This window comes from Bos indicus, chromosome 4 (genome assembly GCF_029378745.1).
Source record: "Bos indicus isolate NIAB-ARS_2022 breed Sahiwal x Tharparkar chromosome 4, NIAB-ARS_B.indTharparkar_mat_pri_1.0, whole genome shotgun sequence".
Taxonomy (NCBI): domain Eukaryota; kingdom Metazoa; phylum Chordata; class Mammalia; order Artiodactyla; family Bovidae; genus Bos; species Bos indicus.
In genome coordinates this window covers 109,101,926-109,122,695 of record NC_091763.1, presented here as the reverse complement: position 1 = coordinate 109,122,695, position 20,770 = coordinate 109,101,926, and positions in this window count along the sequence as shown.

The window sequence follows — 20,770 nt, the reverse complement described above, 5'->3', positions numbered from 1 at the left end:
AAACTAAAGAGTTATCATTACTTTTACATTTCCAAGTTTTGGATAAGTTTATTTTGCCTAACCTAGCTCTATCCTTTTTACCATGAAGTTTTTCCAGCAAATGTTATCACATCAATTGCATGAGTTTTGTCATGACCCATTCACTTTTTGTGAGCTTCCTCTCACTGATAACAGAAAAAATGGAATAGCAATGATGCCACAGACACCAAATACATGTACTTTTTGAAAAATCTTTATTCTTCATTTCTATTTGGAAGGACAGGTAAGCCTGGCATGCTGTAGTCCATGGGTCACAAAGAGTCAGACATGACTGAGCAACTGAACTGAACTAAACCATTTGGTAGTGCTCCTTATTGCCTGAAAATTCTTTCTTCCAACTTTTTTGTATTATACCATTGCATAAACTGTTCTTTTTCCATTTGTGATTCTCTGATCATTTTTCTCACTCAATTTTTGTATTCAGCTAACCCAATACATTTAGCGATCCAAAACCTGGATCTCACAATTCAAATACCTGTTCTCTAAGTTCTTCTACTAGAGCGTACCAGTACCCTCAATATTGAAAGTATGATTTCTGTTAAAAATCTGATAGCTACTAATTCTGATTCAGAGACCAGAATTTTACTAGTTAACTGTCTACTGGATGGATGTTCTTAATAGCTTTTATTACAGGAAGTTCAAAACAACTATAGCTAGAACAGTAAAGCCCCATTGTCCACAATCTTCTGCTTATTTTACTTACATTCTCCCAACTTAAAGTTTTACTGTAAGCATTATCTCTCTCCTTTATTTCCTACATCCAGCTGTTAGATTCAACCTATTAAATCCCCAAGTGTATGTTTATAATGCATCTTGCATCATTCTAATTCACTCTACCAGTATACAGAATAGTAACTTTTTGTTTTTCACCTATGACCTAGTTTGCTGGCTCATGTTGCTTAAGGCAGATGCATTCTTTCTGATATAGCCATATTAAACAGCTTAAACTATGACTTTCATAATGCCTTCTGTTTAAAAGTTTTCCTAGGCCCCCTCTCTGCTTGGATAAAATTTATACTTCTTTTGTTTTAAATCTTGATTGCTTTTAAGTCAATCCATGATTTGGCCTTGACCTATATTTATTATATGATTTTCCTCTCCATTAAAATGCTGTAATTGTTGATCCATTGCCCTCAGTTCTCCGCTCAACCAGTTCCCCAATCACTTAGCCTATGCTTGCTTCACATTTTCTTAGAAAGCCTGGAGGAGCAATGATTATATCAGCCACTACAGACTTTAAAATAAAAACTGTTACAAGAGACAAAGAAGGATACCACATAATGATCAAGGGATAATCTCAGAAGAAGATAGAATAATTAAACACACACACACACACACACATATCTTAGGAGCACTTCAATATGTAAGGCAAATGTTAACAGCCATAAAAGGAGAAATTGACAATAAAGCAATAATAGTGGGGGATTTTAACACCCCCACCGTCATCAACGGGCAGATCAACCAGACAGAAAATCAATAAGCACAGTCTTTAAATGACACGTTAGACTAAATGGACTTAATTGATATTTATAGAGCATTTCATCAGAAATCAGCTCAAAACACATTCTTTTCCAGTGCACGTGGAACATTCTCCATGTGGTGTACTAGAAGCAAGCCTCAATAAAATCAAGAAAATCAAAATCATATCAGGCATCTTTATTGAAGACTATGAGGAAGCAGGCAGTGTAAGTGATTGGACAATGACAGCTGAAGACTTAAACTAATGGTAGCATTGGACTGGGGAATCAATGCTAGGATTTTCAATATAATTTGAAGGCAAAGTTGACAGGATTTTCTGATGGATTGGATTAGAGTACAGGGTAAAGAAGGAGAAGCTTCAAAGATGATTTTAAGATTTTTAAGAAACTAGTAGAATACAAATCCAATTAAAAGAGATGGGCAAAACTGAAAGAAAGGCAGTTACATGGTGGAAAATCACAAACTCTGTTTTGAAAATCTCTACTTATGTATTTCTATTATACATCTAAGTGGGAATGAGGACTAGTCAGGTTACAGTAGACGTGGAATGAAAAGCAGAAGTCTTGACTGGAGATACCAATTGGGAGACTTCAGCATGCAAATAAGATTACTTAGGGGCGGACAGTCAAAGAGAACAAGATTCTAGAACTGATCCTTCAAGCACCCCAACTTTTAAAGAGTCAATACAGAAGACCGCAAAGAAAAGCTAAGGAAATATGAGTATAAATAGAGCCGCAGGAGGCAGCTGAAAGTGTTTCCAAAGAGAAGTACTGAATTGTTTCAAATGCTGCCATAATCAAGTAAGATGATGACTGATATAATATTGATGGCTTGGAGTCCCTTGAATAGTTTTCTGACCCCCGTGCCACCATCGCTTTCATGCCTTTCACAGACTAGGCATTCAATAAGCAGTCATTAGCCATTTCCTTTTGTTGCTGCTACATCACAGTGTCCCATAAAAATTTATAGTGACAAGTTTCCTAGTAAAAGTACAGTCGTGGCTTATCTCAGGAGTAAATTGAAGGCACTATATTCAATATCTCCTCTAAAAGTTCTTCAATTAGTATAAATCCTTCAGGTATGATGCCCATTTCCAAGACCAAAGTGACTGTGGCTAAGTGGTTATAGATATTCATTTCAGCCCATCTTTTATTCATGTTAGCTGTATTCACATTCACAGTTTGAAGAGTCTATTACTTCAAAATGCCTCCCAAGAGGAGAAAAAAGTTCCTAAATAAATCAGTATATATATTAAGTGCCAAACAGTTTCCTATGTGAACTTTCTTTTTTCTTTGGAACTTCATGTCTGAACTATTTATAGAGAGAAACAAAGGGGAAAAAATGTGCTTTTAATATTCCCATCATTTCCATGTGAAAATGCTGTATTATCTTATGCTCATGACAGCCCCAGGTACATAGAAGTCCGTGAGTGGCCTAATAAAATCTATTCCCCTGAAAGACATGGACACATTCTATATCCAAGCTCTTATTTTATAGTATTTCAATACAGTCACTATTTAGAAGTCTACTTGAGCAATGACCGAACTTTTTCTCCACCTGACTCCTCACAGGCCCAATGACCTTTATAAATGACAGCAAATCTCTGTTGAATGAAAGATGAGGAGGAAGAGGAAAACATTAAGATATTTTGTCCTACATTTTTGTGACTTGTTGAAAATAATCATGGGGTCTATTTGTCACCCTGCAGCTTTGTCTCCTCTCCACGTTGCATCTGACAGGCTCAATGAAAACAGTGCAAGTGAAGATGAATTGGCAGCAGGATCATTTCTGCTCTGTCTCCTGGTCTTTCTAATTTTGCCTCAGATGAAATATATATACAATATCAAGTCAGTTAAGTGAAAGAAACATCTATAGGGAGAAGGAAAGTATTCAAGCCCTTTTTCTAGTATAGAAATAGCTATTAAACAATATATGTCTCTTTCACTTTCAATAGCCCAGTTATATCTCAAGTCTTTATACCTGTAAAATGAAAATGTGTTTTCCTTTAAAAAGAAAAATAACAAGTGTCCAGGGAGGCAGAGGACTGGAAGAAAATGAAAGAGGGAACAGAGAACTTAGGCTAAATAAATGCTAACAAACCATAAATTGAGTGAAGGGAAAAGATTGTATTCTATGAGACTGTTGGGATGGAACATTTTAATTTCAAAGAAACTACTGACTCAAGAATATACAGTAGACAGTAATATGGCCCTGAAAATGAAAATGATGACATAGGATCACATCACATAACTGAGAGCCAAAGGAAGCTTCCAAGGTTCGTGGAGTTATCTGGGGTAAGAATCCCGTGTGTGGTCTCCTGGACGCAAAGTCATTGAGCCTTTCTTCAATGCACTGGGACAGAGAACTTCTTTTTTAAGTGTCCTCCTTCTGTTGGAGGTCTCTTTCTTATTTTGAACTAATATAACTTCCATTCATCAGTTAAAATCGAATTATACTGGACTACATAAGTTAAGCTTTTATTTCACTTTTTTGGTGAGAAATGTCAACCCCAAAGTTGATTATCTTTAGGTCAAATATTCTTGTATTCGTCAAGAAGCTGCTGCAGGAAAGAAACCCATGGGCATAAAGAGGCCTTCTCAGAAGATTAGGCCTCTCGGCCTCCCCACAGTATCAAAACACCCCTGGGACCAGATTTGCATAGGATGCTTGAACACCATGAAGATCCCAGAAAGCATGGGGAATCAGAAAGCAGGCCAACCCAATCTTATGACTTCATTCATCATAACTACACCCCATGAAGTGTCTACCGCTAAACACAGTCACAATGGGGAGAATGGGCTTCAACAGGAATTTTGCAGGGACACAATGAGCCTGAACAACAAATTAATTTGTCTCTAAAGCTTTCTCCATTTCTAAAATCATAAATTAAAAGAATACAAAAGTAGTATCCAATAAGATGATTTTTTAAAAGTTCCTGGAATTGAATAGATAATAAATAGTACTTATTTTTTTATAATTTACTTTTGTTATATTTATTGCAAAAATTTCCTATGATAATTTATCATTTAACTTGGTAATTTATTTTGAAGAACGTTTTCTGTTTCAGTGTGTTTTTGTTTTAGAGCGTCTATGTTTAGATAACTTTTTTCTTTTAGAACTCAGATTAACATTAATTGCCATTTTATTTAAATTAATTTAATTTTTACCTGTAGCTATTCACTAATTATGGTATTTATTTAGACATGTGACAAGATGTTAAAAAAAAAAAAAAAAACTTTGCTTCTAAATTGCTAATTAATTTTCAGAATTGTGTTTGAGTATCAGTATGGAAGAATAAGAAAAACATTCATAATGATTTCCTACAGCTAAATAGAGAAAACAGAAGAAAGAACAGGGATAAAAACAAGTTTTATGGGAAAATACATTATTATTTATTTGGAAACTTCCCAGGTGGCTCAGTGGTTAAGAGTCTGCCTGCCAAGCAGGAGAAGCTGGTTCGATCCCTGGGTTGGAAATATCCCTGGAGAAGGAAACAGCAACCCACTCCAATATTCTTGCCCAGGAAATCCCATGGACAGAGGAGCCTGTCCATGGGGTCACACAAAGTGTCAGGCACAATTTAGTGATTAAACAACAATAGTCCATGGGGTGGGCTACAGTCCATGGGGTTGTAAAGAATTAGGAATGACTTAGTGACTAAACATTTATTTTGGCATTGAAATTAGGTGAATATTTTACAAATGTTAAAAATTCAAACCATAAGACACCCCTAAACTCTGGGGTGGAGGCTAGGGGTTGGAGCTAAAATAAATATAGCTAACTTTATAACAATGGCTGCAAGTCAGAGAGAAAAATAATTATTTCCAATTACTAAACAGTAAACGATTTTGAGCTGTTATTTTGGAACCATTATAGGCATGTTGTAGGAATAGTAAATAGTCTTGCTACTATTGTTAAGAATCATGATTTATTGATACATGTGTATGTGTGTACAACTAAATCACTTTGTTGTACACCTGAAACTAGCACATTGTAAATTGACAATTTCAATAAAAATGAAGCAATATTTTTATCGAGTATAAAATATTCAAATGCTTATGTAATATTAAATTTGAATTTGAAATACCAGAATATATACATGCTATTTCTCTTTAAAATATTGTCTGACTTATGAATTAAAACGATCTAGAAACAAATAGATGAGTGTAGGCTATTTGTTTGTGCTAGGAAGAAAAAGTCCAATGAGGTTATGACAAAAGAACAAAGATATTTTGACAGAACTCCCATGGGACAACTTAAACAGTGTGAAGAATGACTATGGTGAACTATGGTAAATGTATAAAAATTCATAAGATAATTGCACTTTTAAAAAATAACTATGAGATATCACTCAAGTTGCTGGGTCACCAATTCATCAGTGTGAAGTATGTATGCTCCTTGTGCCTTATATTTAGATGCAGAGTACCCAAACGTGGATGTGGTAAATTTCCTTTTCATAGAATTCCAGGAGATACAGGCAGAGGAAAAGATAGTACTAGAAAATTTCCATTTAAAAATACTAAGGCAATGGGTGCTAAAAGCATTCACCATTATCTTAATGATATGATGTAAAAAGATTAGAGTCATCCATAAAGAATCCTTGCCTAAACACCGTCTATAGATGTAACTTCAATTTACAGGAAATACTGGAGAGAGAAGCAAAATAACCCCATGAGGAAATAATCAGCAAATTCAAAAGCATCTCAGACAATCTGGGTGCTTTAAATATGACCTAGGCATTAAATGATATAGTGAGCTACTGTTAATTCATGGGTTCCTAATGAGATACTAGCTACATCAACAAAAAAAGCCTGATTCATACATGATAACTGGGGTTAGCTTTTACAAATAAATAATACAGGCAGAGGATGAGATGGTTAGATAGCATCACCGACTCAATCAACATGAATATGAGCAAACTCCGGGAGATAGTGAAGGACAGAGAAGCCTGGTGTGCTGCAGTCCATGGGTTCACACAGAGTTGGACACAACTTAGTGACTGAACAACAATAAATAAATGAACACATAAAATTGGAAAGGATGTGTGAAGAGGTATGGGAAAAATTGACAACTGTTGAAGCAAGGTAATTAATTATTAAATGTGAATCTGTCATAATTCTCTTTATTTTTCATGTGTGTTTGAAAATTTTTTAAAGAAAATGTTCAGCAAAATGAAAAGAAGTTACAGAAAGCCAAAATCATGTGGAAACTGAATTTATAAGGAGAAACCAGGTATAAAAAAATTAGTAGAGAAAACAATATTAGGAAGGGAAAGAGGGAAATTGGTTAGCCTCTAAAGCTACCTAGAGTATCCACTCCTTGCAGTATTAAAACAAATCTTTTCTTTTTAAAAGGTAAATTGGTGATTTACCAACTAAGTCATCCTAATTAAACTATTTCAGAATTAAAAATATATCTTAGTGAACAATGACTCAAAAGATTCAAACTCAAAATTAAAGTTAACCTTTACTACTGAATGTTGTGAACAAATTTTCACAAACTTATAGCATATTCTCTTTAAATTAAAACTTGAAACTCTAGACCTTTAGTAAGAAGAGAGACAAATCCTTTGTCTATTTAATGGTCTTGCAGAATCTCACTACTTGGTTATAAGACCTAGTGAAGAGACACATTCAGTTAAACTGACTGAACTGAAGGGCTTTGAGGTCTTTAACTAAAACTCCAACATCCCGTTGAAAAATCAAGTCTTTTCTGGAACCGAGACAATGCGAACTACAGTTGCAGATCCACAGAGTACTGATTACTTATGGTTCAACCCTATAAGTTCCCAGATTCTAGTGGGGAATGTCTCTACCAGAACTCCTCCTTTGCCTGGCTTTATGCAGCCCAGGCTGGACAAAGCCACTGGGTAACACTTGTTCTTAATGTAATAGCAGTTTTTGTGCTCTGCTTCTCTCTCTGCATTCTGGTTTTGATTTTCTTTCAAATTTTCTTTGGATTTTTTTTTATAATCTCACCAGGAATTTCAGTTTCTGAAACTCTAATACTTTGGCCACTGATGTGAAGAACTGACTCACTGGAAAAGACCCTGATGCTGGGAAAGATTGAAGGCAGGAGGAGAAGGGGACGACAGAGGATGAGATGCTTAGATGGCATCACCGACTCAATGGACATGAGTTTGAGTAAAACTCTGGGAGTTGGTGATGGACAGGGAGGCCTGGTGTGCTGCAGTCCATGGGGTTGCAAAGAGTTGGACAGTTCAGTGACTGAACTGAACTAAATCAGGAATTTGATATTCAGAGAATCAAAGATTTTTATTTTTACTGTGACATTTTCAAAGGCTTTCAATGGGATATTTAGTCTGACTTACCTACCTCACTGTTATCAGGAACTAGAACTCTCAGTTTTCAAATGTTTAACAAGTAGATATATATATGGTAAGCCATATATTTAAATGAGGCAACCACAACAATAGAGTGAGAGATTAAAGGTTTGAAGACAAATCTTTGAAAATGTGAAGAATTGAGCAAATGAGTTTATGAAAAATTAGATAAACCAGTAAATCATTTGGAAAAGAAACAGAAGAAAACAGTATCAGAGGAAATAATGGTAAAGCTGGGTATGTGAATGAAAGCCTATTCAATGCCAAATGTAGCAAAACCAATAAATAATGTAAAGCCAGAAAAACAATTAATGGATTTCCCCATGTGAAAGCATTAATAATTTTAGCAATAGCACTTTCAAAGGAATGGAAGAGACTGAAGCCAAATCAGCACTACCATGAAAGGGAAGTGGACAATATATCAAAAGCTCTACATGTGTTTTCCAGAAGCTTTAATAAAAAGAGAAGGAAAAAGAGAACCAACAAGTCCAGAGAGGGCTTAGTGAGATGTACTCGACTAAGTACAAGCTTCAGAAATGAACCACTAGAAAAACGGGAAAAAATGAACCACTGGAACAATAGAAACAGAGGAAATGTTTTGACAGAACTTTGTTAAAGTTATTGAAACCCACTTAAAATTATGGTTATGGGCTTCCCGGGTGGCTCAGTGGTAAAGAACCTGCCTGCCAGTTGCAGGAGATGGATGAGACACACATTCTCCCAGAGGAAGAAATGGCAACCCACCCGAGTATTCTTGCCTGGAAAATTTCACGGACAGAGCCTGGTGGGCTACAGACCACAGGGGTCACCAAGAGTCGGACATGACTGAGCATACACACACGGCTATGGTTAAGGTGCTGAATTTAGAGATTCAGATACTGTCATCTGACACCACCCCTCCATCTTCCTGAGACTGTGTCTACCTGGTTGGAAATGAGGCCAGTGGGAAGACACATATTTAACTAACCGTATACCTTCTAGTTCTAGGAACATCTTTCTTAGTCAGTACCTCTCATAGAAGAGTCTCAGAGAAGATAATAATATAAGGAATGAAACAGATTATGCATACAACCCTAAACTACTACTGGATAAACAGTTTATCCCAGCTAGGGACATAAACTATTGACTGATCATGCTTAGATTGTAGCCGTAACTTAGTGGCCTGACCCAATCCCAATAGGAGAGAATGGGGCAAAAGCAACCAATGTTTATGGAGTGGGAAATATACAGCATAGCTCTTCTAGGAAGCAAGCAGAGAGATTCCAAAGGAAAGGTTTGAGAATTAGCCCTCTCATGTTTATTGAAGGTTCAATTATAGTTTCTGGAAATGGGACAGAGGAATGTAAACAAGTAAGAAACCATCTAATTTTTAAAGAACTTAGAGAAAAATATTTAGGTAGTAAAAAAATAAAATAAAATAAACATTATAAAAACTGTAATATATAGGAGAAATTACCATTCAGAACAAAAATGTGAAAAACATTACAGGGCAGTATGTGAAGCTAAATCTAAATACCCTATAACAAAACAGAGGTAGAAATCCCTGAAACTGGATCAGCCCAGATAACTTCACATACACACATATAAAAGAATAAAAAAGCAGATAAGAAACATTCCATTATAGGTTCCACATGTAAAGAGCTTCAAGTCACTACCCTGTCATCACAACAGATAAAAAAAAGAAAAACTCTACAGGCTGAAAAAAAAAAAAAAAAAAATCAGCAACTCTTATTGGACCCATAAGAGAGGGGAAGGCACACAGGAAAACAGTTGCCCCCAAAATTGGAGACAGACAAATACAGGGATTCAAGACTTACGGAAGCAGAGAGTCACAGGCTGAAATCACTGCACCAACCATGTCTGGGTAGGAGGAGAACAGGAACCAAAATTGATGAATTGCTGGAGAGATATTGAGGACAGTTCTGAGCAATGCCATAGGTGGGCTCCCACAATTTTGTGAGGTTTGCTTTCAGGTGCTCAACCAGATCCCACAGTAATTATCAGAAATTCCCTCAGACATCCCACAGGGAAAGAGGAGAAAAAACCATCTTGAAACACTCCAGAGCTGCCTAACTGCTCAACAAGGCCTGCCCTCAGGGAGGAGTATTTGACTGGAGCCCAACCAGTTGTATATTATCAGAGTCTAACTGACCCTGGAAAGAGAGATAACAGCTCCAGCTTTGTCTTGCCTTCTGCATAGGAAGTGGGAAATTCCCAATTCCAGCCCACTCTAACCATCCTCTCACATCCAAGGCTAAGGTAAAAGAGAAACTTTTCTGAAGTTCTTGGCCCAGATACACACAGACTCTCTAAAAGACTGAAACCTAATCATAAAACTTTGGTTTTGCATTCTTAACAATGAAAAAAAGTGGTTGTAGCTTGTGCTTCAGAGTGTGGTTTGGGGAAGCAATTTTATCTCTTTTGTTAGATTAAATATACAACAAAATTAAATATTTCATGCAACTAAACAAAAATAATTTTGCTATACAAAGTAGGCTTCCCTGATGGTTTAGACAGTTAAGAGTCTGCCTGCAGTGCAGGAGACCCAGGTTCAATCCCTGGGTCCAGAAGATCTCCTGGAGAAGGGAATGGTAACCCACACCAGTATTCTTACCTGGAGAAGTCCATGAACAGAGGATCCTGGTAGGCTACCATTTGTGGGGTTGCATAGAGTCAGACACCACTGAGTGACTAACACAAATATCATATGGCTCAAAACATGAAATGAAAGGCAATAGTATGTATATAATTATAGTCATAAAGGTAAGTATGCTAACTGAAAATTATATAATGTGAGACATTAATGGCAAATATAAATATGTAGATATTCCCCACCCCTCTAAGTTACACCAACACATTATTAAAGACACAGTTATGGCAGTTCCTTTTACTTGGGACAACATGCCTACTGTCAAGAAAAACTCTGAGGTATGCCAAAAGACAAAATATACAATCTGAAGAAACAGAGTAAGATTCAAAACCAATCATAGTGGAAATGTAGGAATTATCAGGCTGGGAGTTTAAAACTACCATAGTTAAGATGCTAAGGACTCTCATAGGAAAGTAGAAGCAGCAGAGAATAGATGGTGAGCGTAAGCAAAGAGACAGAAAACATAAGAAGGAAGAAAAAAGCAAACCAATAGAAATGGTGGAGCTAAAGAGGCTTGTTTGAGAAGTGAATGTCTGATGGGCTTGTAGTTACACTGGAAATGGCTGAGGAAAGAATCTCTCAGAGGATACTTCAATAGAATCCTCAAAAACTAAGAAACAAAGGGAACAAAGATTGAAAAATCGGATACAAAAAAAAAATTCAAGAACATATAGTTCTTGTGGTTCAGTGGTTCAGTGACTAAGTCATGCCCAGCTTTTTGTATTCCATGGACTGAAGCACACCAGGCTCCCCTGTCCTTCGGTATCTCCTGGAGTTTGCTCACGTTCATTTTCACTGTCAGTGATTCTAACTGAACATCTCATCCTCTGCCACCCACTTCTGCATTCAATCTTTTCTAGCATGAGGATCTTTTCCAATGAGTGAGCTCTTTCCATCAGGTGGCCAAAGTATTGGAGCTTCAGCTTCAGCATCAGTCCTTCCAATGAATATTCAGGGTTGATTTCCTTGGATTGACTGGTTTGGTCTCCTTGCAGTCCAAGGGACTCTCAAGAGTTCTCCAACATAACAGTTCAAAAAGATCAATTCTTCCTCACTCATATTTCTTTATGTTCCAACTCTCACATCCATCCATGACTACTGGAAAAACCATAGCCTTGACTAGACAGACCCTTGTTGGTATTCTAATGTTTTCTTCTACTTTTTTGCATAAAAGAGGGTTTTCGTATCTCTCCTTGATATTCTCTGGAACCCTGCATTCAGTTGAGTATATCTTTCCTGTTCTTCCTTGCCTTTTGCTTCTCTTCTTTTATCAGCTATTTTAAAGCCTCCTCAGACAATCACTCTGCCTCCTTGCATTTCTTTTTCTTTGGGATGGTTTTGGGCACTGCCTCTTGTACAAAGCTGCAATTACAGGTCTTTAAGCATTCTGCCTACTAGATCTAATCCCTGGAATCTATTCATCACTTCCACTGTATAATCATAAGGGATTAGATATAGGTCATAACTGAATAGCCTTGTGATTTTTCCTACTTAATTTAAACCTGAATTTTGCAATAAGGAGCTCATGATCTGAGCCACAGGCAGTTCCAGGTCTTGCTTTTGCTGACTGTATAAAGCTTCCCCATCTTCAGCTGCAAGAAATATAATCAATCTGATTTCAGAGTTGACTATCTGGTGATGTCCATGTGTAGCATCTTCTCTTGTGTTGTTGGAAGAGGGTGTTTGCTGTGATCAGTGTGTTCTCTTGACAAAACACTGTTAGCCTTTGCCCTGCTTCATTTTGTACTCCAAGGCCAAACTTACCTGTTACTCCAGGTATGTCTTGACTTCTTACTTTTGTATTCCAATCCTCTATGATAAAAGGGACATCTTTTTTTGCTCTCTAAGACCATGGGACAACCACAAAAGCTGTAACCTAAATATAGTGAGAATAGTGAAAAGAAAGTGTGAGAATACCAGAAGGTTAAAAAAGGAAAGAAACAGAAAAATATTTGAAACAATAATGACTGAGAATCTCTCCCAAATTCACGTCAGATATCAAACTACAGATCTAGGAAGGGACAGAAGAAAACAATTAATATTATTTTATTTTTAAAAACATTCACAGTACCCAGGAGGCTCAGTTGTTGTTGTTCAGTCTCTAAGTCATGTCTGACTCTTTGACACCCCATGAACTGCAGCAGGCCATGCTTCTCTGTCCTTGACTATCTCCTTGAGTTTGCTCAAACTCATGTCCATTGAGTCAGTGATGCCATCCAACCATCTCATCCTCTGTTGCCCTCTTCTTCTCTTGCTCTCAATCTTTCCCAGCATTAAGGTCTTTTCCAATGAGTCAGCTCTTCACATCAGTGTTATTTTAAAGTGGACTTGGATTAGGTATACATGTATATTGCAAAATTTAAAGAAATTACAAAAAGAAAAGAAGTGTAACTGATATTCTAAGACTGAAGATAAAATGGAATGACAGACAATACTCAGTTAACAACAAAAGGCAGGAAGAGTGGAAGACAAAGATGGAAACACAGAATAGGGACAACAAATGTGATAGATATTAATCCAATTATATCCCTAGTCACTTGGAGTGTCAGTGGTCTAAGACCACCAATTCAAAGATGGAGGTTGTCAGAATGGATCAAAAAACGCAACCCAACTGCATGTCATCTACAAGAAACCTACTTTACATATCTAGAAACATGCACATTAAAAGTAAAGGGATAGAGAAATACATACCTTGCTAATTTGAAGAAAGCAGATGTATCTGTATTAATTTCAGGCAAAGCAGACTTCAAAGTAAGGAAAGTTATCAGAGGTAAAGCAGGGCATTGATAATGATAACAAAATCAATTATCCAAGAAGACATAATAGTCTTTAATGTGCATGTGCCTAGCAACAGAGCATCAAACTATGTGGAGCAAAAGGTGATACAACTCTTAGTAGAAATAGATAAATCCACTATCATAGTTGGAGACTTCAACACTCTTAGAAATGAACAGATCCAACGTGCAGAAACTCAGTAAGAACACCATTGAACTCAACAACATCATCCATCAACTGGATGTAATTGATATCTACAGACCGCTTCATCCCACAATATTGTTGCTGTTGTTTAGTTGCTCAGTCATATCCAACTCTGCAATCCCATGGGCTGTAGCTTTCTAGGTTCCGCTGCCCATGGAATTTCCTAGGCAAGAATAGTGGAGTGGGTTACCATTTACTTCTCCAGGGGATCTTCCAGACCCAGGGATTGAACTTGCATCCCTGAATTGGCAGGCAGATTCTTTACCACTGAGTCAACAGGGAGGCCCATTAACAATATTAGGTACACATTTTTCTCAAGCTCACATTGAACAGTCACCAAGATAGACGACATTTAGGGCCATAAGATACACTTTAACAAGGTATAAGAGTAGATATCGTACAATGGCTGCACAGTGGAATTAAATTAAAAATCAGTAACAGAACTATAACTGGTAAGTCCCAAAATATGTGGAACTTTTGAGATAACACATGGGTCAAAGAATAAATCTCAAGAGAAATTTTCAAATATTCTGAACTACATGAAAATGAAAACATACCATCAAAATTTATGGGATTCAGTGAAAGCAGGACTTCCAGGGAAATTTAAAAATAAGTATTTAAAGTCAACAATCTAAGCTCTCACCTCAGAAACTAGAAAAAGAGGAGCAAATGAACTTCATAGTAAGCAGAAGACAAGAAATAGTAAGAATTCAAGCAGAAATCAAAGAAATTGAAAACAGGGCATCATTTCAAAACAGCAAATTTTATTGATGAAAAACTGAATTTCAAAGAACAGAATTAGTTTAAAGACATACACAACCACTTACCATGCTTCATACAATATGGGAAATTACATTAAAGAGGAAGGATATTTGAGAGCTAATAAGCCAGAAACCTTGAAAAATTCAAATTACCTTGTAGTTCACCTCACTGGCCTCTCAACACATTTAGTCAATCAACAAATATATATTTTTTAATTCCTACCATGTTCTAGCTACTTTTCTAATAGCTACATTCTTTTTGGTAATAAAATATTTTAAAGCTCCTAACTAACAAAGCAACTGCATAAATAGCCCAAAACACACTCTTAACAACCCACCAAAAAAGACAATTCAAATTCTTCAGTCAGTTCAGTTCAGTTCAGTCGCTCAGTTGTATCTGACTCTTTGCTACCCCATGAATCGCAGCACGCCAGGCCTCTCTGTCCATCACAAACTCCCAGAGTGCACTCAGACTCACATCCATCGGGTCAGTGATGCCATCCAGACATCTTCAAATTCTTAATTCTTAACTAATTCAGCTCCAAGTTAAAAACCACTGAATCATGTCTGTTTTCCCTCTGCTTCTTTTGCCATTTTGTTTCAATAATCAGCTATCTATAGACCAGAATGTATAATTAGCCTCCACAAACAAATCCTACACACAATAATGGAGGAAAGGGAGAAGAAAGAAAAAGAAAAAGATCTAAATTCTGAAATTCTTTGTCTTGTGAGCCTCCTCCCTACTTGTTTGAGTTGGCAATTGGTCCCCTGCACATACTGGAATTGGATTCTAATTATAGGCCTGGAGAGAATGAGGAGTGATGGGGAAGGGACATGCAGAAAATTAACTTCCTCTTAGAAGGTAAACTCCTCTGACAAGGCACTAACAGTGTCTTTCTTCACACAAGGGAGAAAGAGCATTATCCAAGGAGAAAGACAGGGCTGAGATTTTGAGCAAAGTGAGCTTAGCTGGATGAGATTCTGATTATTCCAAAACTCTCGTCACACAAAGACCCTAAAGTCTCTCAAAACTGAATCCTCTGTCTAATTCTTCCCCATTCTCTCTCTCCCAAAAAGTAGGAAAAAATAAGAAATTCAGATTTGTGTTACACCCGGTGATATACCCAAACAGATTCCTGTACCCTGTTTTACTTCCCTTCGAGCAATTTTTTCCACCAATTCCTGTTCCAGTGCCAACAAAGGCAGAAGACCTCCCAATACTACCCCCTCCTTTTTTTTTCTTTTTATGAGAGGCAAATAGGTCTAAAACTGTTCTTATTCATGGTGAAAATCAGAGGGCTCAACTTGAGATCCTGTTTCAAGTTGCATTTTACCATTTAAACCTGTTCTTATTCTTAATCCAGCTTCCCTTGTGGTTCAGCTGGTAAATAATCCACCTGTAAGGCAGATACCTGCGTTTGATCCCTGGGTTGGGAAGATCCCTTGGAGAAGGGAAAGGCTACCCACGCCAGTATTCTGGCCTGGAGAATTCCATGGACTGTATAGTCCATGTGGTCACAAAGAGTCAGACATGACTGAGCATCTTTGACTTTCATTTATTCTTAATAGAGATGATTTTTTTAAAAGCTCCTTCTTTCTACAAATTGGAATTAACAATCTGGTAAAGAAGAACTGGAATCATGATTGCCAGGAGAAATAGCAATAACAGATGATACTGATGCAGATGACACCACCCTTATACCAGAAGGTCAAGAAGAACTAAACAGCCTCTTGGTGAAAGTGAAAGAGAGTGGAAAAGCTGGCTTAAAACTCAACATTCAAAAAACTAAGATCATAACATCAGGTCCCATCACTTCATGGCAAATAGATGGGAAAACAATGGAATCAGTGACAGACTTTATATTTTGGGGCTCCAAAATCAATGCAGATGGTGACTGCAGCCACAAAATTAAAAGGTGCTTGCTCTTTGCAAGAAAAACTATGACAAACCTGGACAGTGTATTAAAAAGCAGAGACTTTAGTTTGCCAACAAAGGTCTGTATAGTTAGGCTATGGTTTTTCCAGTAGTCACATATGAAGGTGAGAGTTGGACCATAAAGAAGGTTGAATGCCAAAGAATTGATGCTTTTGAGCTGTGGTGTTGAAGACTCTTGTGAGTCCCCTAGACTGCAAGGAGATCAAACCAGTCAGTCCTAGAGGAAAGCAACCCTGAATGTTCATTGGGAGGACTGATGCTGAAGCTCCAATACTTTGACTACCTGATGTGAAGAGCCAACATATTAGAAAAGACCCTGATGCCAGGAAAGATTGAAGGCAGAAAGAGAAGAGGATGACAGAGGATGAGATGGTTGGATGGCATCACTGACTCAATGGGCATGAGTTTGAGCAAGCTCTGGGAGATGGTGAAGGACAGGGAAGCCTGGTGTGCTGCAGTCCATGGAGTTACAGAATCAGACATGACTGTGCAACTGAACAGCAAAAGGAGAACTATAATAAATTGTCTCACCAAAGCATCCAACATCTATGTTGAACAGGAGTATATTGGGTTGGCCAAAAAGTTTGTTTAGTTTTAAGTAAAAAGGCCCATTTTTGATTTTCATCAGGAACTTTATTTAATAGTGTATTCACTGGCCAAAGGTTTCCCTTGTGGGGAGCTGGTAAAGAATCCACCTGAAATGCAGGAGATCTGGGTTTGATCCCTGAGTTGGGAAGATCTCCTGCAGAAGGGAAAGGCTACCCACTCCAGTATTCTGGCCTAGAGAATTCCATTGACTGTATAGTCCACGGGGTTGCAAAGAGTTGGACACGACTGAGGACTTCCACTTCACTTTCCCTCGCTGGCTAAATAAACTTTTTGGCCAACCCAGTATTACAGGAGCCCCTCTTTTCCACAGGGACTATGTTTCAAGACCCCTAGTGGATGCCTGAAACTATTGATAATATATACTGTGATTTTTCTTATTCATGCCTATGGTAAAGTTTAATTTATAATTTTGGCACAGTAAGAGATTAACAGTAACTAATAATAAAATAGAACAACTATAGCAACATGCTATAATAAAAGATATGTAAATGTAGGCTTTCTCTCACACAAAAAGTATCTTATTGTACATATTTAATGCCTTTTCCATTGTAATTAAGCACTTATCAATAACTATGGCCATAATGTTTGCAGTTTGAGGGGAGACAGCAAAACTGGCACTAATTTCTTTTCCCTTCATCATATACAACTTTTTATTTTCTTATTAAGTCGGTAACTTTTCACCAAAAGGAGGAGTGTCATGACTTCTCTTTGGCATATCTGAATTGTCAGCATCACTATTTTTGCAATTTGGGGATCATTATTTATTAAGTGAAATCAAAGCTACTCAAACATAAGCACTGCCACACAGTTACTTTGAACCTGGAAACTAAGACAGTACTGAGTGACAGAATAGCAGGACGTGCTGGATAGAGAGATGATTCATATCCAGCGTAGGATGGAGCCAGACCCTGTAAGACTTCTTCACACTACTCAGAAAAATGCACAATTTAAAACACGAATTGTTTCTAGAATTATTCATTTAATATTTTTCAGACTGCAGTTGACCTCAGGTAACTGAAACCTTGGAAAGAGAAAGTGCAGATAAGGGGGAGAATGTACAATGTATTCAATATGGTGGGATAAACAGAGAGAAATGAATCATACTTCAGCACCCGACCTACCTACCACAAACCCAAAAGTGACCCCAAACAATCTATTTTACATCTAAATTGCAAAATCCCACGAATAAATCCAATAAGACCATCAAAGTTTCATATGAGAAAAATGAAAATGCATTATTGAAACCCACAAGGGAATGGTTAATAAATGGCACACCTGGATATTCATTTCCCCAAGTTAATCTACTCCTTGAATTCATTATCAATGGCATTTTTGAAACCTGACAAGCTGATTCTAACACTCCCATAAAAAAATAAATGTGCTAATATACCTAACAAGATTATGAATAAGAACAAAGATGAAAGCTACCAAATTAAAAAAAAAAAAAACTATAAAAATGCCATAATTAAAACAGTATATCCCTGCTGCACAGAAAGACAAATAGGTTAGAGGAATACAGTAGTGAGTACACAAAAGAACCCTGCACACACGGGAATTTGTATATAATATGCATGCATTTTAAATAAATGGAATAGTTGAACTACTCGATAATTGCAAAGAAGAATATTGGCTATTCCTTCCACACTAAAAAGCAAACAAATACCATTAAATAAAGGCATAAAATCCTAATGCAAATAGTAAAATGTGAAAAAAATTCTATGTTAAAAATATATGAATAGGATATAAGATCATGCACACCATTGAAAGATATACAATTGACTGAAATAAAAAACTTGCAATATTTATAACAAAATTTAATGTCCACAATATAGTATATAAGAAAATTTTCAATAGAAACATAAAAATATTTAATTAAAATATACTTCTGGCATAGAGGAAAATGCAATGGCCACTTAATACAGGAATATTAATTAATGCATGAATTAAATTAAACTTTATTGATAATCAGAGAAACATTGATTAAGCAATAATGATAAATTATTCATTACTCATTAGAATGGCAAAAATTAAAAGCATTTAATAATGTTCACTATTCAGTTGTGAGAAAATAAGCATTCTCACATATTGCCGGTCAATGTATAAGTTGGAGGACATTTTAGAGGGAATTTTCCACCATCTATCAAAATTTTGAATCTACTGACTCTAACTCAATAATCTCACCTGGAAGAATATGGCCAACCAATATTCTGAGCATTTGTATACAAAGATACATTTACAAGAGTGTTCATTGCAGTATAATTTTATTGTAGAATTACTTGTAATATTAGAGAATTTTAAACAACCCAAATATACATTTACATAGATGGAGACAAATTACTATTTTGGAATACTGTATAGCAGTTACCGAAAATCCAAGCTAGAACTATGATGATTTCATAAAAGATTGTGGGGAAGAACATGTACTTGAGAAAGAAATTCTCATGAAATAAGCGTACTGTGTATATTTACTCCATAATCTTCTGAATCATCTCAAATTTTTATACTCACCAAGTACTGAAGTATTTGTTTCACTGTGTTTTAACTAATTAAAAGGTCACAATTAATCAGAATTGTTTTTCAGTCCTGATATTGATCCTGGTACACAATAGTATTGATTTTGCACCATTTTCAACATTTATTAAGGAGGCTAAATTCCACCCAATTTCAAATTGTGCCAGTGTTAAAATATGAATATCTCCCAATAAGTATCTCTTAGTCCCAAACGCTTTAGTTTTATTGTAAAATGCAGAAGATTGCAATGTTAAAACAAGAAATAAATATTCATTCATCAACTACATGCCCCCCAAGAGATCAGAAACCTCATTACCTTCTCCACAATTGTTTTTTCAGCACCAACAGAGAGCCTGGTGCTTATAGGAGGCCAATATTTTCTTCAGTTCAGTTCAGTTCAGTTGCTCAGTCGTGTCCAATTCTTTGCGACCCCATGAATTGCAGCACACCAGGCCTCCCTGTCCATCACCAACTCCCAGACTTCACACAGACTCATGTCCATCGAGTCAGTGATGCCATCCAGCCATCTCATCCTCTGTCGTCCCCTTCTCCTCCCACCCCCAATCCCTCCCAGCATCAGAGTCTTTACCAATGAGTCAACTCTTCACATGAGGTGGCCAAAGTACTGGAGTTTCAGCTTTAGCATCATTCCCTCCAAAGAAATCCCAGGACTGATCTCCTTCAGAATGGACTGGTTGGATCTCCTTGCAGTCCAAGGGACTCTCAAGAGTCTTCTCCAACACCACAGTTCAAAAGCATCAATTCTTTGGTGCTCAGCTTTCTTCACAGTCCAACTCTCACATCTATAGTCATCCCACCCATGACCACTGGAAAAACCACAGCCTTGACTAGATGGACCTTTGTTGGCAAAGTAATGTGTCTGCCTTTGAATATGCTATCTGGGTTGATTATAACTTTTCTTCCAAGATAGAATGAAAGGTGAGACTACCCTTTTTGTAAGACTTTATAAAATAACAATATTTTGTTTCTTGTACTCCAGTTATTTGAGATTTGTAGTTTCTATTACTCTCCTTTATTGTGCTAAGTTGCTTCAGTCGTGTCCAACTCTATGCGACCCTGTGGACTGTAGCCAACCAGGCTCCTCTGTCCATGGGGATTCTCCAGGCAAGAATACTGGAGTGGGTTGCCAAACCCTCCTTCCAGGGATCTTCTCAACTCAGGGATTGAACCTGCATCTCTTATGTCTCCTGCATCGGCAGGTGGGGTCTTTACCACTAACACCACCTGGGAAGCCCACTTTTCTTTTTAAATTATTAGCATGTTATTAGAAGTCTTCAAGAGGAGCTGTGCCTTTTGGGTTTCATTTCTAAGAAACACTTATAATGCCTAGTACTTGGGGTATTTACCTATATTTACCTAATACTTGGAGTATTACCTAAATTACAAGTATTTTTTAATATTCTATTTTCCTCTAAATAAAAGCAGAATTAGAAATTTATTAA